At 34.8% G+C, this 17834-nt stretch overlaps 1 protein-coding gene across 1 annotated transcript in view; it reads right to left on the bottom strand.

Moving 5' to 3' along the window:
• Positions 1-13310, bottom strand: part of SCNN1B (sodium channel epithelial 1 subunit beta) — a 157084-nt gene extending 143774 nt beyond the window's left edge. Inside the window, exon 1 of the mRNA XM_053695230.1 lies at positions 13164-13310. The gene's annotated coding sequence lies outside the window, so the exon portion shown is untranslated. The remainder of the gene's footprint in view (positions 1-13163) is intronic.
• Positions 13311-17834: the final 4524 nt, after the last annotated feature.

Here is a 17834-nt window from a genome sequence, read left to right as displayed (position 1 = left end):
AAATTTAATTTTGACTTTACTGTCCCTTTAAGTCAATACAGGCCAATTTCAAATAGCATATTTATTATTTTTAACATATTGGTATATTTTTTAATATATCTTTGAATATATACTTTTTTCTTAATTTTTGCAAAAATAATCTTGAATCAGTATTTCGTCTCAGTTTGGTTCAATTTGTTCTGGAACCTGTGAGCTTCACTTTAAAAAAAAAAAAAAAAAAAAAAATCAGGTAAATAGCACCAGAAGCAAGATGGCAAGAATTTTTCATTTAAAGGGACACTGAACCCAATTTTTTTCTTTCGCGATTCAGATAGAGCATGCAATTTTAAGCAACTTTCTAATTTACTCCTATTATCAAAATTTTATTCATTCTCTTGTTATCTTTATTTGAAAAAGAAGGCATCTAAGCTTTTTATTTGGTTCAGAATTCTGGACAGCACTATTTTTATTGGTGGATTAATTTATCCACCAATCAGCAAGGACAACCTAGGTTCTTCACCAAAAATGGGCCGGCATCTAAACTTACATTCTTGCATTTCAAATAAAGATACCAAGAGAATGAAGAAAATTTGATAATAGGAGTAAATTAGAAAGATGCTTAAAATTTCATGCTCTATCTGAATCCGGAAAGAAAAAATTTGGGTTCAGTGTCCCTTTAAATAAATGAAAGGGGCAGTAAATTCAAAATTAAACTTGCAGGATTCAGTTAGAGCCTGCAATTTTAAACAATTTTCCAATTTGCTTCCATTAACTAATTTGATTTGTTCTTTTGGTACCCTTTGTTGAAAAGCATACCTAGATAGGCTCAGGAGCTGAAAGGCACTACTGTGGGCTAGCTGCTCATTGGTGGCTGCACATATATGCCTTTTGTCATTGGTTCACCCAATGTGTTCAGCTAACTCCCAGTACTGCACTGCTGCTCCAACAAATTATACCAAAAGAATGAAACAGCTTTGATATTAGAAGTGCTTTTGAAAATTGCTTAAAGGGACATGAAACCCACATTTTTTCATTCATGATTCAGATAGAGGATACAATTTTAATCAACTTTCTAATTTACTTCTATTATCTAATTTGTTTCATTCTCTTGGTATCATTTGTTGAAGGAGCAGCAATGCACTAATGGCTTCTAAATGAACACATGGGTGATCCAATCACAATCGGTATATATATGCAGCCACAACCTAGGTTCTCTGCTGCTTCTGAGCTTGCCTAGATAAACCTTTCAGCAAAAGGATAACAAAAGAAGGAAGCAAATTAACTAATAGATGTAAATTGGAAAGTTGTTTAAAATTGTATGCTCTATCTGAATCATGAAATAAATTTTTTGGGTTTCATGTCCCTTTAAATATGTATGCTCTATCTGAATCATGAAAGAAAAAAAAATTGGGTTTAATGAAAATTACGTAGCACTGAATTGTACTTATTTTCTATAAAGAAGTTACTATGTATATCTCTGAATTCTTCTAAGTTCACCAAGGTCCCTCAAAGAATTTTAGAAAGACACATTTTAGCTTAAAGGGTCACTAAACCCAAAAACATTTATTTCATGATTCAGATAGAGAATAGAAATTTAAACAACATTACAATTTACTTCTATTATTTATTTTGCTTCATTTTTTAGATATCCTTAGTTGAAGAAAAAGCAATGCACATGGTAAGCCAATCACACCAGGCTTCTATGTGCAGCAACCAATCAGCAGCTACTGAGCATATCTAGATATGCTATTCAGCAAAGAATATCGAGAGAATAAAACAAATTAGATAATAGAAGTAAATTAGAAAGATGTTTAAAATTGCATTCTCTTTCTAAATCATGAAATAAAAAATGTGGGTTTCATGTCCCTTTAAGATACATCTATCTGGCTATGCAGGTTCTGGGTGTGAAGGAGAGGCAGATACATTGCAATAGAATGGTCATCGGTCCCAGAGTAAGAGAAAAAGTGAGAGGAGAGATAGAAGAGAGGAGAAAGAGAGGAGAAAGAGAGGAGAAAGAGAGGAGAAAGAGAGGAGAAAGAGAGGAGAAAGAGAGGAGAAAGAGAGGAGAAAGAGAGGAGAAAGAGAGGAGAAAGAGAGGAGAAAGAGAGGAAAGAGGAGAGAAAGAGAGGAGAAAGAGAGGAGAAAGAGAGGAGAAAGAGAGGAGAAAGAGAGGAGAAAGAGAGGAGAAAGAGAGGAGAAAGAGAGGAGAAAGAGAAGAGAGAGGAGAAAGAGAAGAGAGAGAAGAGAGAGGAGAGAGAGAAGAGAGAGGAGAGAGAAGAGAGAAGAGAGAAGAGAGAGAAGAGAGAAGAGAGAGGAGAGAGAAGAGAGAGGAGAGAGAAGAGAGAGGAGAGAGAGAGAGAAGAGAGAAGAGAGAGAAGAGAGAGAAGAGAGAAGAGTGAGAAGAGAGAAGAGAGAGGAGAGAGAAGAGAGAGGAGAGAGAGAGGAGAAAGAGAGGAGAAAGAGGAGAAAGAGAGGAGAAAGAGAGGAGAAAGAGAGGAGAAAGAGAGGAGAAAGAGAGGAGAAAGAGAGGAGAAAGAGAGGAGAAAGAGAAGAGAGAGGAGAGAGAGGAGAGAGAAGAGAGAGAAGAGAGAGAAGAGAGAGGAGAGAGAGAAGAGAGAGGAGAGAGGAGAGAGAAGAGAGAAGAGAGAGAAGAGAGAAGAGAGAGGAGAGAGAAGAGAGAGAAGAGAGAGAAGAGAGAAGAGTGAGAAGAGAGAAGAGAGAGGAGAGAGAGAGAAGAGAGAGAAGAGAGAGAAGAGAGAGGAGAGAGGAGAGAGAAGAGAGAAGAGAGAGAAGAGAGAGGAGAGAGGAGAGAGGAGAGAGAAGAGAGAAGAGAGAAGAGAGAAGAGAGAGAAGAGAGAAGAGAGAAGAGAGAGAAGAGAGAAGAGAGAGGAGAGAGAAGAGAGAGGAGAGAGAAGAGAGAGGAGAGAGAAGAGAGAAGAGAGAGAGAGGAGAGAGAGAGAGGAGAGAGAGGAGAGAGAGGGGAGAGAGAGGAGAGAGAAGAGAGAGAAGAGAGAGAGGAGAGAGAAGAGAGAGAAGAGAGAGGAGAGAGAAGAGAGAAGAGAGAAGAGAGAGAAGAGAGAAGAGAGAGGAGAGAGAAGAGAGAAGAGAGAGGAGAGAGAAGAGAGAAGAGAGAGGAGAGAGAGAGAGAAGAGAGAAGAGAGAGGAGAGAGAGAGAAGAGAGAAGAGAGAGAAGAGAGAGAAGAGAGAAGAGTGAGAAGAGAGAAGAGTGAGAAGAGAGAAGAGAGAGGAGAGAGAGAGAAGAGAGAGAGAGGAGAGAGAGGAGAGAGAGGGGAGAGAGAGGAGAGAGAGGAGAGAGAGGAGAGAGAGGAGAGAGAGGAGAGAGAGGAGAGAGAAGAGAGAGAAGAGAGAGAGGAGAGAGAGGAGAGAGAGGAGAGAGAAGAGAGAGAAGAGAGAGAAGAGAGAGAAGAGAGAGAAGAGAGAGAAGAGAGAGGAGAGAGAAGAGAGAGAAGAGAGAGGAGAGAGAAGAGAGAAGAGAGAAGAGAGAGAAGAGAGAAGAGAGAAGAGAGAGGAGAGAGAAGAGAGAAGAGAGAGGAGAGAGAAGAGAGAGGAGAGAGAGAGGAGAGAGAGGAGAGAGGAGAGAGGAGAGAGAGGAGAGAGAGGAGAGAGAGGAGAGAGGAGAGAGAGGAGAGAGAGGAGAGAGAGGAGAAAGAGGAGAGAGAGGAGAAAGAGGAGAGAGAGGAGATAGAGATATAAGAGTAAAAACAAACCTACAATTTTGTGTGATCTGCTGGTTACCAGTGACCTCCAAACTACCTCTGTGCTAAAAATCTTTACTGTTCACTACAGGAAAAAACAACTAATCCACAAATCTGTCTATTAAAAGAAACAGAGCTTAAAGGGATATGAAACCCTCCAAAAATTTATTTTGTGATTCAGACAGAGCACACCATTTACATCCCCCCCCCCGACTTACTTCTGTTATCAAATTTGCATCGTTCCCATGATATTCAGTGTTGAAGAGATACCTAGGTAGGCACCTGGATCACTACATGGCAGGAATTAGTGCTGCCATCTAGTGCTCTTGCAAATGGATATCATTCTGGCAAAACTGCTGCCATATAGTGTTCCTAAGCATAGGTCCCTGCTTTTCAACAAAAGATACCAAAGGAACGAAGAGAAGTTTAGTAGTATAAAATTGCACGCTCTCTCTGAATCATGCAAGAAAAATAATGATTTCAAACCCCTTTAAATGCCAAAATAACCAGGGAGCTGTAGGTGATAAATTTGAAGAATAAAGTAGAGAACACATCAAAATTAGCGTTCTACTTATTATTGCAAAGGGAGTATAAGCTGACACTATATATTGTAAAGACCCTAAATAGAGACAGATTCTGTACCTATACACAGTAAGTACACACTTAACGAAAAGGGGCAGTAAAACCAAAATTAAACTTTTGTGATTCAGATAGAACAACTTCCCAGTTTACTTCTATTATGTTTTATTATTCTACTAGTCAATATGCCTGCCCAGAGGGCAGTCTAATTATTTTTTAAACTACAGATGTAGAAACAACCTATTTTGTAACACTTCTTTTATATAAATATTTAAGCTACAAGTGTAGCAATACTATAATTATAATGGACTACTATCTTAAATATATTATTAACCCCTAAACCGCAAAACCCGCACATTGCAATACACCTAATTACCCTATTAACCCCTTAACCGCAAAATCCCTACATCGCAATAAACCTATATAACTTATTAACCCTTTAAACCGCCAAAACCCACAACGCAAATAACTATTTAAGTAACTAAGTACACTAACCTAATACCCCATTAAATAAACCCAAATTACCTAAACTAATACATTCTAAAGTTACAAAAAAAAAATCAAAATGACCAAATTTAACAAAATTAAACCTAATCCCTATGAAAATAAAAAAAAAGACCCCCCAAAATAAAAACACCCCTACTCTAAGAATAAACTACTAGTAGCCCTTAAAAGGGCTTTTTGCAGGGCATTGCCCCAAGATAATCAGCTCTTTTAAAAAACAAAACAAAAAAAAAACAAAGTCCCACCTAACATTAAACCCCCCCACCCCCCAAAATAAAAGAACCTAACACTAAAAAACCTAAACTACCCATTGGCCTGAAAAGGCAATTTGTTTGAACATTGCCCTCAAAAGGGCATTTAGCTCTTTTACTGCCCATCCCTAATCTAAATAAAACAAACCCTCCCCAAAAAAAAACTTAAAAAATACTAAAGCTAACCCCCTGGTTGGTACTCACGGTTCCTGAAGTCCGGCAGAGAAGGTCCTGTTCCAGGCAGTGAAGTCTTCTTCCAAGCGCAACCTCTTCTTCTTCCAGGAACATCCTGCGCGGAGCGGTGCTGAAGACTGAAGACCGCGGAGCTGAAGACCGGCGACCCTGGAACTGCAGACCGGCGACCGGGGAGCCATGGAGGATCCTCTTTGTACGATCTCCGCCGTACACTGAATAGCGAATTCAAGGTACGCAATTAAAGATGGCGTCCCTTGAATTCCTATTAGCTGATGGAATGTTGGCAGCCAATAGGATTCTTTCACCACCCTGCCATTTTCGGAATTCACCTGGATATACAAATATCAATACATTTGTACATATATATATATATATATATATATACACACACACACATATACACACACACACACACATACATATACATATTTAGACATGTATGTATGTATGGTGCCCTCCACTAATATTGGCACCCTTGGTAAATATGAGTAAAGAAGGCTGTGAAAAATTCTTTATTGTTTACCCTTTCAATCTTTTGTTCAAAGATGCTCTGTTCTCATGGATATCAAACAATTGCAAAAACAACACAGGTTTATAATATATATATATATATATATATATATATATATATATATATATATATATATATGTTTGTTAAATGTATGTGTGGCACAATTATTGGCACCCTTTTAGTCAATAATTTGTGCTACTTCCCTTTGCCAAGATAACAGCTCTGAGTCTTCTCCTATAATGCCTGATGAGATTGGAGAATACATGAAAAGGGATCTGAGACTATTCTTCCATACAGAATCTTTCCAGATCCTTCAAATTTTGAGGTCAATGCTGGTGGACTCTCCTCTTCAGTTCATTCACATGTTTCCTATAGTGTTCATGCCAGGGGACTGGAATGGCCATGGCAGAACCTCGATTTTGTTGTCAGTTAACCATTTTTCTGTTGATTTTGATGTATATTTGGATCATTGTCCTGCTGGAAGATCCAACCTTGACCCATTTTAAGCTTTCTGGAAGAGGCAGTCAAGTGTTCATTTAATATCTGTTGATATTTGATAAAGTCCATGATGCCATGTATCCTCACAAAATGTCCAGGTCCTCTGTCAGAAAAACAGCCGCAAAACATTAAAGAGCCACCACCATATTTAACCGTGGGCATGAGGTACTTTTCCATATGGCTACCTCTATGTGTGCGTCAAACCCACCTCTGGTGCTTATTGCTAAAAAGCTCTATTTTGGTTTCATCTGATCACAGAACCTGATCCCATTTGAAGTTCCAGTAGTGTCTGCCAAACTGAAGATTCTTGAGTTTTGGATGAAAGTAGAGGCTTTTTTCTTGAAACCCTTCTAAACAACTTGTAGTGATGTAGGCGATGTCGGATTGTAGTTTTGGCGACTTTCTGGCCCCAAGACACAACTAACTTTTGCAAAACTCCAGCTGTAATCCTTGGAGATATTTTGGCCACTCGAACCATCCTCTTCACAGTGCGTTTTGACAATATAGACACACGTCCTCTTCCAGGTTGATTCTTAACATTTCCAGTTGACAGGAACTTCTTAATTATTGCCCTGATGGTGGAAATGGGCATTTTCAAGGCTTTTTCTATTTTCTTATAGCCACTTTCAATTTTGTAAAGCTCAACAACCTTTTTCCGTACATCACAGCTATATTCCTTTGTCTTACCCATTATGAATGACTAAGGGAATTTGGCCTATGTGTTACCTCATATTTATACCGCTGTGAAACAGGAAGTCATGGTTGAACAATTTCCTGTTCCTAGTCAACAAGTGTACTAAAAATTTAAAATATGGGAATATACTTCAAATATATTTTTGTCATATGAACTCATAGGGGTGCCAATAATTGTGTGAGACGTATTTAGAATTTTTTTATTTTTTTTGTTGGATAAACCTGTGTTGTATTTGCAATTGTTTGCTATACATGCACACACACACACACACACACACACACACAAATATACACAGTATCCCAAAAAAGTGAGTACACCCCTCATATTTTTGTGAACATTTTATTATATCTTTTCATGTGACAACACTGAAGAAATCACACTTTGCCACAATGTAAAGTAGTGAGTGTACAGCCTGTATAACAGTGTACATTTGCTGTCCCCTCAAAATAACTCAACACACAGCCATTCATGTCTAAACCGTTGGCAACAAAAGTGAGTACACCCCTAAGTAGAAATGTCCAAATTGGGCCCAAAGTGTCAATATTTTGTGTGGCCACCATTATTTTCCAGAACTGCCTTAACCCTCCTTGGGCACAGATTTCACCAGAGCTTCACAGATTGCCAGTGGAGTCCTCTTCCACTCCTCCATGACGACATCACAGAGCTGGTGGATGTTAGAGACCTTGCGCTTCCCCACCTTCTGTTTGAGGATGCCCCACAGATGCTCAATAGGGTTTAGGCCTGGAGACATGCTTGGCCAGTCCATCACCTTTACCCTCAGGTTCTTTAGCAAGGCAGTGGTCGTCTTGAAGGTGTGTTTGGGGTAGTTATGTTGGAATACTGCCCTGCGGCCCAGTCTCCGAAGGGAGGGGGATCATGCTTTGCTTCAGTATGTCACAGTACATGTTAGCATTCATTGTTATTTCAATGAACTGTAGCTCCCCAGTGCCGGCAGCACTCATGCAGGCCCAGACCATGACACTCCCACCACCATGCTTGACTGTAGGCAAGACACACTTGTCTTTGTACTCCTCACCTGGTTGCCGCTACACACGTTTGACAATATATGAACCAAATAAGTTTGTTTTGGTCTCATCGAACCACAGGACATGATTACAGTAATCTTGCTTGTCTTCAGCAAACTGTTTGCGGCTTTCTTGTGCATCATCTTTAGAAGAGACCTCCTTCTGGGATGACAGCCATGCAGATCAATTCGATGCAGTGTATGGTCATTGGTCTGTGCACTGACAGGCTGACCCCCCACCCCTGGCAGCACTCATACATCTATTTTCCAAAGACAACCTCTGGATATGACGCTGAGCACTCAACTTCTTTGGTCGACCATGGCGGGGCCTGTTCTGAGTGGAACCTGTCCTGTGAAAAGTTGTATGGTTTTGCCCACCGTGCTGCTGCTTAGTTTCAGGGTCTTGGCAATCTTCTTATAGCCTAGGCCATCTTTATGTAGAGCAACAATTCTTTTTTTCAGATCCTCAGAGAGAGTTCTTTGCCATGAGGTGCCATGTTGAACTTCCAGTGACCAGTATGAGAGAGCAATAACACCAAACTTAACACACCTGCTCCCCATTCACACCTGAGAACTTGTAACACTAACAAGGGAAAATGGCTAATTGAGTTGAGTTATTTTGAGGGGGCAGCACATTTTCACTGTTATACAGGCTGTAGACTCACTTTACATTGTAGCAAAGTGTCATTTCTTCAGTGTTTTCACATGAAAAGATATAATAAAATATTTACAAATATATATATATATACATATATATTTTTATTATTTATTTATTTACTTACTTACAGGGAACACACAGTTTCCCGTAGACCGCAATGTAAAGGCACTTTTCCGTTCTGATTAATTTTCAGAGCGCTAATTGCTACTGCAAGCTCACAGTAGCAAGAACCAGCCACTTCTAATGGCTGGTTATTTATCACACTCCCGTAAACGGGCGAATTTGCCTGTTTATGAGCGCACGATAAATTAGCGCTCCACTTGTAATCTAGACCTAAATAAGGTTTTATAAGCATAGTACTAAAATCTAACTTTCACTGCATTCTATTGCTGATGTGTTTGCTCATGTGCAGCAACACTCCTTTAGTTAGCTGCATTGAAAACTCGGTTCCAAAATGGTGGCACCCATAATTAGAGAGAGGTACATGAAATATATTAAGTTTTTAATGTCCCTTTAAAGTTTAAACTTAAATAAAGTTAAAGCTGTAGATAATACAAGCCAGCAGCAGCACGTTAATATTTATTTATTTTTGATGAGTTTAGGACAGGCCAAGTACAGAAGTTAAGCTTACATACCTACTGGCTGGCAACGGCATCAACCAGCTGACAATAAAAAGTTTTAATGCCTATCTGCCTTAATAGAGCAACATTTTTAACCATACAAATGAATCAGGTACATTTTTCTTGCATTTATTTGTTCAGTCTTTTTGTTAAAAGGGATACTAAACCCAGATTTTTTCTTTAAATGATTCAGATAGAGCATGCAATTTTAAGCAACTTTATCATTTACTCCTATTATCAATTTGTTCTCTTGCTATCTTTATTTAAAAAGCAGGAATAAAAAGCTTAGGAGCTGGACCATTTTTGGTTCAGAACCTGGGTTACGCTTTCTTATTGGTGGCTAAATGTAAAAAGTTGCTTAAAATCGCATGCTCTATTTGAATCATTAAAGAAAAGATTTGGGTTTAGTATCCCTTTAAAGACAATTTTCAAGTTTTTTTTACATCTTTCCCAAAATGAATGCACTTGTGTAATTCCCAAACAGTATACTCATGTAGCACTAGAAAAGTAACTAAAAAATACACTACATAAAATACCTATTCAAATGGTGCTTAAAAAGGGACAACAAAGTCACTTTTTTATTATACATAGGGTGACCAAATTGCTGCTTTAAAAGGGGACACACATGAAAAATATGTATGCCAGGGCTGTTTAAAGAAATGTTTTGTATAAGAACCCTGACATATGTATTTGTCATATGTGTCCCTTTTTAAAGCGGAAATATGGTCACCCTAATTATACATCTATAGCATTGTAATGCAAAAAATCTGTATACAAAAAACAACAACTTTATCACTGATATTTTGCTTGCACAGTTTACAAGGTTTTGACATTCAAGAGCAGTTTGGTGATACACCCCTTGAAAAGCTTGACAGAATCTAAGTTCCTTGGTCTCAGTCTCTCTGCCCAATTAGTGACAGATGTAACTGATCTAATTCTCTACACCACTGGTTTTCAAACCTGTCCTCAGATCTCCCTAACAGGCCACATTTTGAGGATATCTGAACTGGAGCACAGGTGAAATAATCAGCTGATTAGTAAACAGGGTTATTTTGCCTGCTCTCATCCAAGGTAATCCTGAAAACCTGGCCTGTTACGGAGATCTGGGGACAGGTTTGAAAACCAGTGGTCTAAACTAAGTAATCACAGTAAAGAATGTTGCAAGGTCAGCATGTCACCATACTCGAGAATGAGGGAGATCAGTATCTCTAGATGGAGTTGAACAACCATATATTTAGAGATATTTTACAACTTAAATGAAAGTCAAAATTAAACGTTCACGATTCAGACAGAAAGTGCAATGTTAAACAAGTTTCAAAATGTATTTCTATTATTTAATATGCTTCATTCTCTTGGTATCCTTTGTTTAAAAGCATACCTTCATAGACTCAGGAGCAGCAGTGCACTACTGGTAGCTGGCTACCGATTGGCGACTGCACATATATTCCCCTTGCTATTGGTCACCCAATTTGTTCAGCTAGCTCCCAGTAGTGCAATTTTAAGCTCCTTCAGCAAAAGATACCAAGAGAATGAAGCAAATTTGACAATGGAATTAAATTGGAAAGTTGTTAAAAATAATATAATTTTTTTTTGTAATGAAAAGGTTTAATGGAAGCTGTTTAAATTGAAAGTAGCAGAAAATATGTTTCAAACTGCAATTTAAAGGGACATGAAATGCAACATTTCTAATTAACATGTATTATCATTCTTCTTCATATCTTTTGTTGAAAAGCAAGGACCTATGCTTAGAAACCGGACCAGTTTTGGAGCTCTATATGGCAGCAGTTTTGGAAGACTGTTATCCATTTGCAAGAGCCCTAGATGACAGCGCTATTTCCTGTCATATAGTGATCCAGATTCCTACCTAGGTATCTCCTCAACACAGAATATTATTGTAACAAAGCAAATTTGATGATAGAAGAAAATTGGAAACTTTTTAAAAATGTGTTATGGTCTGTCTGAATCACAAAATAATTAATTGTTTGGGGTTTCATATCCCTTTAAGTGCAAGTCACATAATTGTATTGGTGGCTAGACTCAAGGTTCACAAGTGTAACAAGAAAAAGTAAGTTTATTCAGTATAAGAACAACTTAAAGAAGGATCTCATAAAAAGTCAATTATGCAACACAGGTTTTTTAAAGTTCTCAGTAATAAAGAACATATTATCATAATTTATGTGGAAAATCTAGTTTGACAACTTCAATAATATCATTTTATATATTAAATGCAATGTCATAGCAAATGTAATTAGTCCCAACCTATGTAACATAAGTAATAATGTAATTATATAATTCTTTAGAAGGGAGGAGGTTTGGATTTGTCTCACTTACCAGCCATGGAAAAAAAAGAAAGTTCTTAGTTGGAAGAAAAAGTTAGGTATTCACTCTTACATACTTTACCATAAATAAAAAGTTTTGTCACAGTATTAGAGAAATATTTGAATGCTTCTGTCAATAGTAAACAAAATTAATTAGGGATAGAGATTATATATATATATATATATATATATATATATATATATATATACACACACATACATACATACATACACAACATATATATTTATAAATAAAATAAGACATATATAAATATATATATATATATATATATATATATATATATATATATATACACACACACAACATATATATTTATAAATAAAATAAGACATATATATATATATATATATATATATATATATATACACACACACATACAACATATATATTTATAAATAAAATAAGACACACACACACATATATATATATATATATATATATATATATACATACATATACACACACAACATATATATTTATAAATAAAATAAGACATATAGATATATATATATATACATACACATATATAAAGAAAAAGGATTTTCCTTTACAATGTAATTCTATGGCAGTAGTTGCATTGTTTGAATACACTGACCTGAAGACACAGCTAAATTTAAGTAAAGAGTGCCAGTCTTTGGCAGATGAAAATAATATATGGTCTACAGATCAAAGCACTTAGGGTCAAAAAAAAAAAAAGGGGGGGGGGAGCAGAAACCACACACATGAGATACTTATAACACATATATAGTACAAAAAATATGTATGACATGCTATGGCTACACACATATCATAGGAAAAATATTACATTACACATATCCTACAAGGAATATATCACACACATCTCAGATAACATATAGATTTATACTTTGGTAAACACATAAAAATACAGGGAATGTATGTTGCATATAACCCAAAGACGTCATGTACACATTATTTGTTATAATTCAGCACACAGCAAATTAAAGGGGGTTTGTCACATACAAGCCTTTCAATAACATAGACATAGACACAGACTAAATATATATATATATATATATATATATATATATATATATATATATATATATATATAGTGTTAGTAAGAGGGCACAATATCACACAAAACATATAGAGGGTTACTAGATTATAACATAATCAAAAAATTACTGAGAGCATATAAACAACATATATACAGAGATCATAGAGACTAATTGCCTATATATAGTTACTGGGATCAGAAGACAAGCAGAGACATTTATACTAACATCATAGGAACAATTATACAAATATATGGAGATCAAGAGAACAATTACACAAATAGGGTAATATAAGCTGAAAGATAAAAATGCACAGATCATAGGAACAGAACAAATCCATAAATATATCAAGGGAACATACATGTAGAATACATCATACATGCAGAGAACATAGAAGCATATGTTGTGATACACAGAAAAGTCATCAGACACAAATTATACAAATATGTCACACACAGATCACACATTCAGATGACACAGAGTAGAGCCCAGATCAATATAAACATTACAGCACACACAGGTTAGTGTAAAATCCCCACTCCCTAACAAGAGGAGAGAGTTGTGGGGTCAGTACTTACTGTTTGTTAGGGGCTCAGTGTGAGTATGTCAGTGCCAGCTGGGTACCCAGTAACAGCTATAGGGCTTCAGGTGCACTAAATCTCCGGCTCACAGAGCTTGTAGCTACAGACAGGTGCAGGATGCCGAGTCCCGCCCACCTCTGCCTGTGTGCTGTGGCTGCAGGTGCTTCTCACTACTCCTGTGGCTCCCTCTATTCTTCTTCCTTCACTCTTCATTGTTTTACAGTTCTGGCTTTATCTCTCTCTCGCTGGCATTTTTTCTTTTATGGAGGCAGCACATCATTTTGTTGCTAAATCCATTTTTAATTCAGTTGTGTGTGTATATATATATATATATATATATATATATATGTGTGTATATATATATATATATATATATGTATGTGTGTGTGTGTGTATATATATATATGTGTGTATATATATATATATATATATATATGTGTGTGTGTGTATATATATATATATGTGTGTGTGTATATATATATATATATATATGTGTGTATATATATATATATATATATATATGTGTGTGTATATATATATATATATATATATATATATATATATATATATATATGTGTGTGTGTGTGTGTGTATATATATATATTATATTTGTGTATCTATCATCCATTTATATAGCTATTTCTATCTATAACATTAATGTAATACATCAATTCTTTGCAGTGTCAATTTATTCTTGTGTTTATCATTTTTTATTTGTGGAGAACGTTTACCAAGAACTAAAAACTATGGTTTGGGGTAAAAAAAAGGCTTACATGAAATAAAGCATATTGCTATTTTTTATTTGAAATACCTCACTGCAATCTTTAAACCAGACTGCAATCTCTTATGAGTGTTTTGAAGACTTCAATTTAATTTAGAATTCCTTAGGGAAAGCAATTGCTGCTATTTGCTGATACTTAAAGAGACATTCCAGTCAAAATTTAAATACATCTTTAAATAGAAACACATTTGCAATATACATGTATTGGCAAAAAATGCTATAGTAAAAGTTATCATTATGTTTTAGGGACGGGTTAACATTTTTCTCTGCAGGTGCACTTGAATCATAGCTAGATATTCTCAGTGCCTCAGCATTTTAAATAATGCAGCTGCTCAGAGCACAAGTGGAGCTTGTAGCATGTTAACAATTAACACATTTAGTCATTACTAGATGGTACAATCACCTTAGTCTCTCTGAGCAAGTGGTGTGTATAAAATGCTGGTGCACGGTGCATACTTACATACACCTTTTAAACAGCTATAGATTGTATTAGAAGCATTTCTGTTAATACATCTATATTACAAAAATGCTTCTATTCAAAACTGAAATGCATCCATGTGAATTCTAATTTTGGCTGGAATGTCCCTTTAACAGAAGTTTGCCTGTAGGTTTATCCCTGAGGGCTGGTTAATACAGGTCCATTTATGTATATGAACTTTTTTTATCGGACAAACAGGTTTGCAAATGTAAACCCTTCTAGCAGTTTCTACAGAATTATATAATGGTTTCTGACTTACTTGACATGAGAATAATCATTATTTGTTTTGCTTTAACGAAACGTCTGTTTATTTTTAATTATAATTATTATAAAGGTATCAATTAATTTTGCAGTTATGTAGAGGCTGTCCAAAATATACTCACATGCATTTATACCATAACATTTTATAATGCAGGTTGCATTGCAATGGGTTGCAATTCTCCCTGGTATCCAAAGGGTTAATGATTTGAGAACTGGGTAATACAACCTGTGTTACAAGATTATTTACATAAAGGAAGTGAACACTAGAGGGAGTATTGCACTAAAAACTCAGGGTTGGATACTCTGCTAGGAATTTGAGTTTCTTATCATTTACATCTAATTAAAGGGACACTGAACCCAAAGTTTCTTTCTTTCATGATTCAGATAGAGCGTGCAATTTTAAGCAACTTTCTAATTTACTCCTATTATACATTTTTCTTCGTTCGTTTGCTATCTTTATTTGAAAAAGAAGGCATCTAAGCTAAGGAGCCAGCCATTGTTGGTTCAGACACTGGACAGCACTTGATTATTGGTGTTTAAATTTATCCACCAATCAGCAAGAACAACCCAGGTTGTTCACCAAAAATGGGCTGGCATCTAAATTTACATTCTTGCTTTTAAAATAAAGATACCAAGAGAATTAAGAAAATTTGATAATAGGAATAAATTAGAAAGTTGCTTAAAATTGCATGCTCTATGTGAATCACGAAATAAAAAAATTGAGTTCAGTGTTCCTTTAATTCATGATCCATGAGGGAAAAAAAACAGACTACTTTTCATTTAAGGCGAAATGTAGATGTGTGTCAGTGTAATAATATAACATTTACATATTAATTAAAAGTCAACTTGCTCAAGGGTAAATTAAGATACATCCAACTGACTGAAACTGTAGTTTCATCATGAATAAGGGAATGTATTTATAGATTAGATTGGGACAGTTTACGAGTGGAGTGGAAGTTTGTGCTCGCGTTGAATGTTAAAACCGCTAGAAGTAATATTTGTGCTCCTAATTCAAACTGAAAGTAAAAAGATTGCACTCTTGCGTTTGCTAAGCCGCAGTAACTTTGAGAAGTCGCAAACGCAAAATCGCATTCCCTCATAGACTTCAATGGAGCCGAAAAAGTTTATTTAAAAGCACAAAAAGATAATATTGCATCATTCATAATCCAATGTTCTCAACATAGCAGAAAATGTTCTTTTTATTCTTAAAGAGATATTTAAATATATATCTGATGGAGTTTTGCACAAATATATTTTTATAACTATATATATATACTGTATATATATATATATATATATATATATATATATATATATATATGAATGATTATATATAGGTATAGATATATAAAGATATATATATATAGGAATATATATTAAAAATACATAGAACATAATATTCTGTTATGTGCAGAAGATTGGAATGTGAAATATTTACATTAACCACACAGTATAACACTTTATTAAATAGGAATATTACATAAATATGATCTTTCAGGTTTTCATTTACTTGACTTCAAAGGGCTCCAATGCATTTGTATAGATGTGTGTACAGATGTATTTATGTGTATATATGTATATGTCTGTAAATATATATACACATATAAATACATCTGTACACACATATACACACACATATATATATATATATATATATATATATATTTACACACACATATAAATACATCTGTACACACATATAAACATATATATATATATATATATACACACACACATATAAATACATCTGTACACGCATATAAACATATATATACACACATATAAATACATCTGTACACACATATAAACATATATATACACACATATAAATACATCTGTACACACATGTAAACATATATATATATATACACACATATAAATACATCTGTACACACATATAAACATATATATATATATATACACACATATAAATACATCTGTACACACATGTAAACATATATATATATATATATATATATATATATATATATACACACACAGATATAAATACATCTGTACACACATATAAACATATATATATATACACACACATATAAATACATCTGTACACACATATAAACACATATATATATATATATAAATATATATATACACACACATAAATACATCTGTACACACATATAAACATACATATATATATACACACACATATAAATACATCTGTACACACATATAAACATATATTTATCTGCCTATCATCTATCTATCTATCTATCTATCTATCTATCATTTATCTATCTATCTATCATCATCTATCTATATCTATCTATCTATCTATCTATCTATCTATCTATCATCTATCTATCATTTATCTATCTATCTATCATCATCTATTTATCTATCTATCTATCTATCTATCTATCATCTATCTATCTAGACCTATAAAGGGTTTAAACACATAGACAGTGTTTATATTTGTGGTGCTAATAGTTTCCAGCCAGCCAAATGAATGCTAAAGAAAGTTAAAGGACCACCTAATACAGTAAAATTGAATAATTAACAAATACACAATAAAAAGACAATGCAATAGCACTAAGTTTGAATTTAAAATGAGCAGTAAAATATTTTTGTTAAATTTCAAAGTTAATCCAATTTCCTCTCCCCCTGTATAATGTGACAGTCATTAGCCAATCACAAAATGCATATAAATATATACTGAGCACCTTTGTACAGCCTCAGTAGGAGCCTCAGAAAGTGTGCATATAAAAAGTGTGCACGTTTTGATAATAGACGTATATAAGAAAGCTTTTATTTTAAAATTGCATACTTTATCTGAATTATGCATTTTAATTTTGACTTTAGTGGCCCTTTAAAGGGATTTCCTAGCAGTTTACTATGCTGTCTGATTTTGGTTCTGCACTCGGTAAATATGGCAAAGTCTCCCATTGAAATAAAGGAGTGCTAGGAAATAATCATTTGCACACAATTTACATTAATCCAATGAACAACTCTTGGCTTGTCTTATGCTGTTAATGGACTCAACTGGTTGTTTCACTCTCCTAGGTATAAATTGGCAAAATGTCCTTTACAACTAATAGTACCAAATGTGAAACTGTTTTTTAAACATGTGAACAGACTTATTCAATAAAATTATATTACATGTTTTCCTGTAATGCAATAACACTTA

The sequence above is a fragment of the Bombina bombina genome, chromosome 11 (assembly GCF_027579735.1).
Source record: "Bombina bombina isolate aBomBom1 chromosome 11, aBomBom1.pri, whole genome shotgun sequence".
In the NCBI taxonomy this organism is placed as follows: domain Eukaryota; kingdom Metazoa; phylum Chordata; class Amphibia; order Anura; family Bombinatoridae; genus Bombina; species Bombina bombina.
Note: the sequence above shows the minus strand (reverse complement) of the source record. Positions and strands in the feature narration are given on the sequence as shown.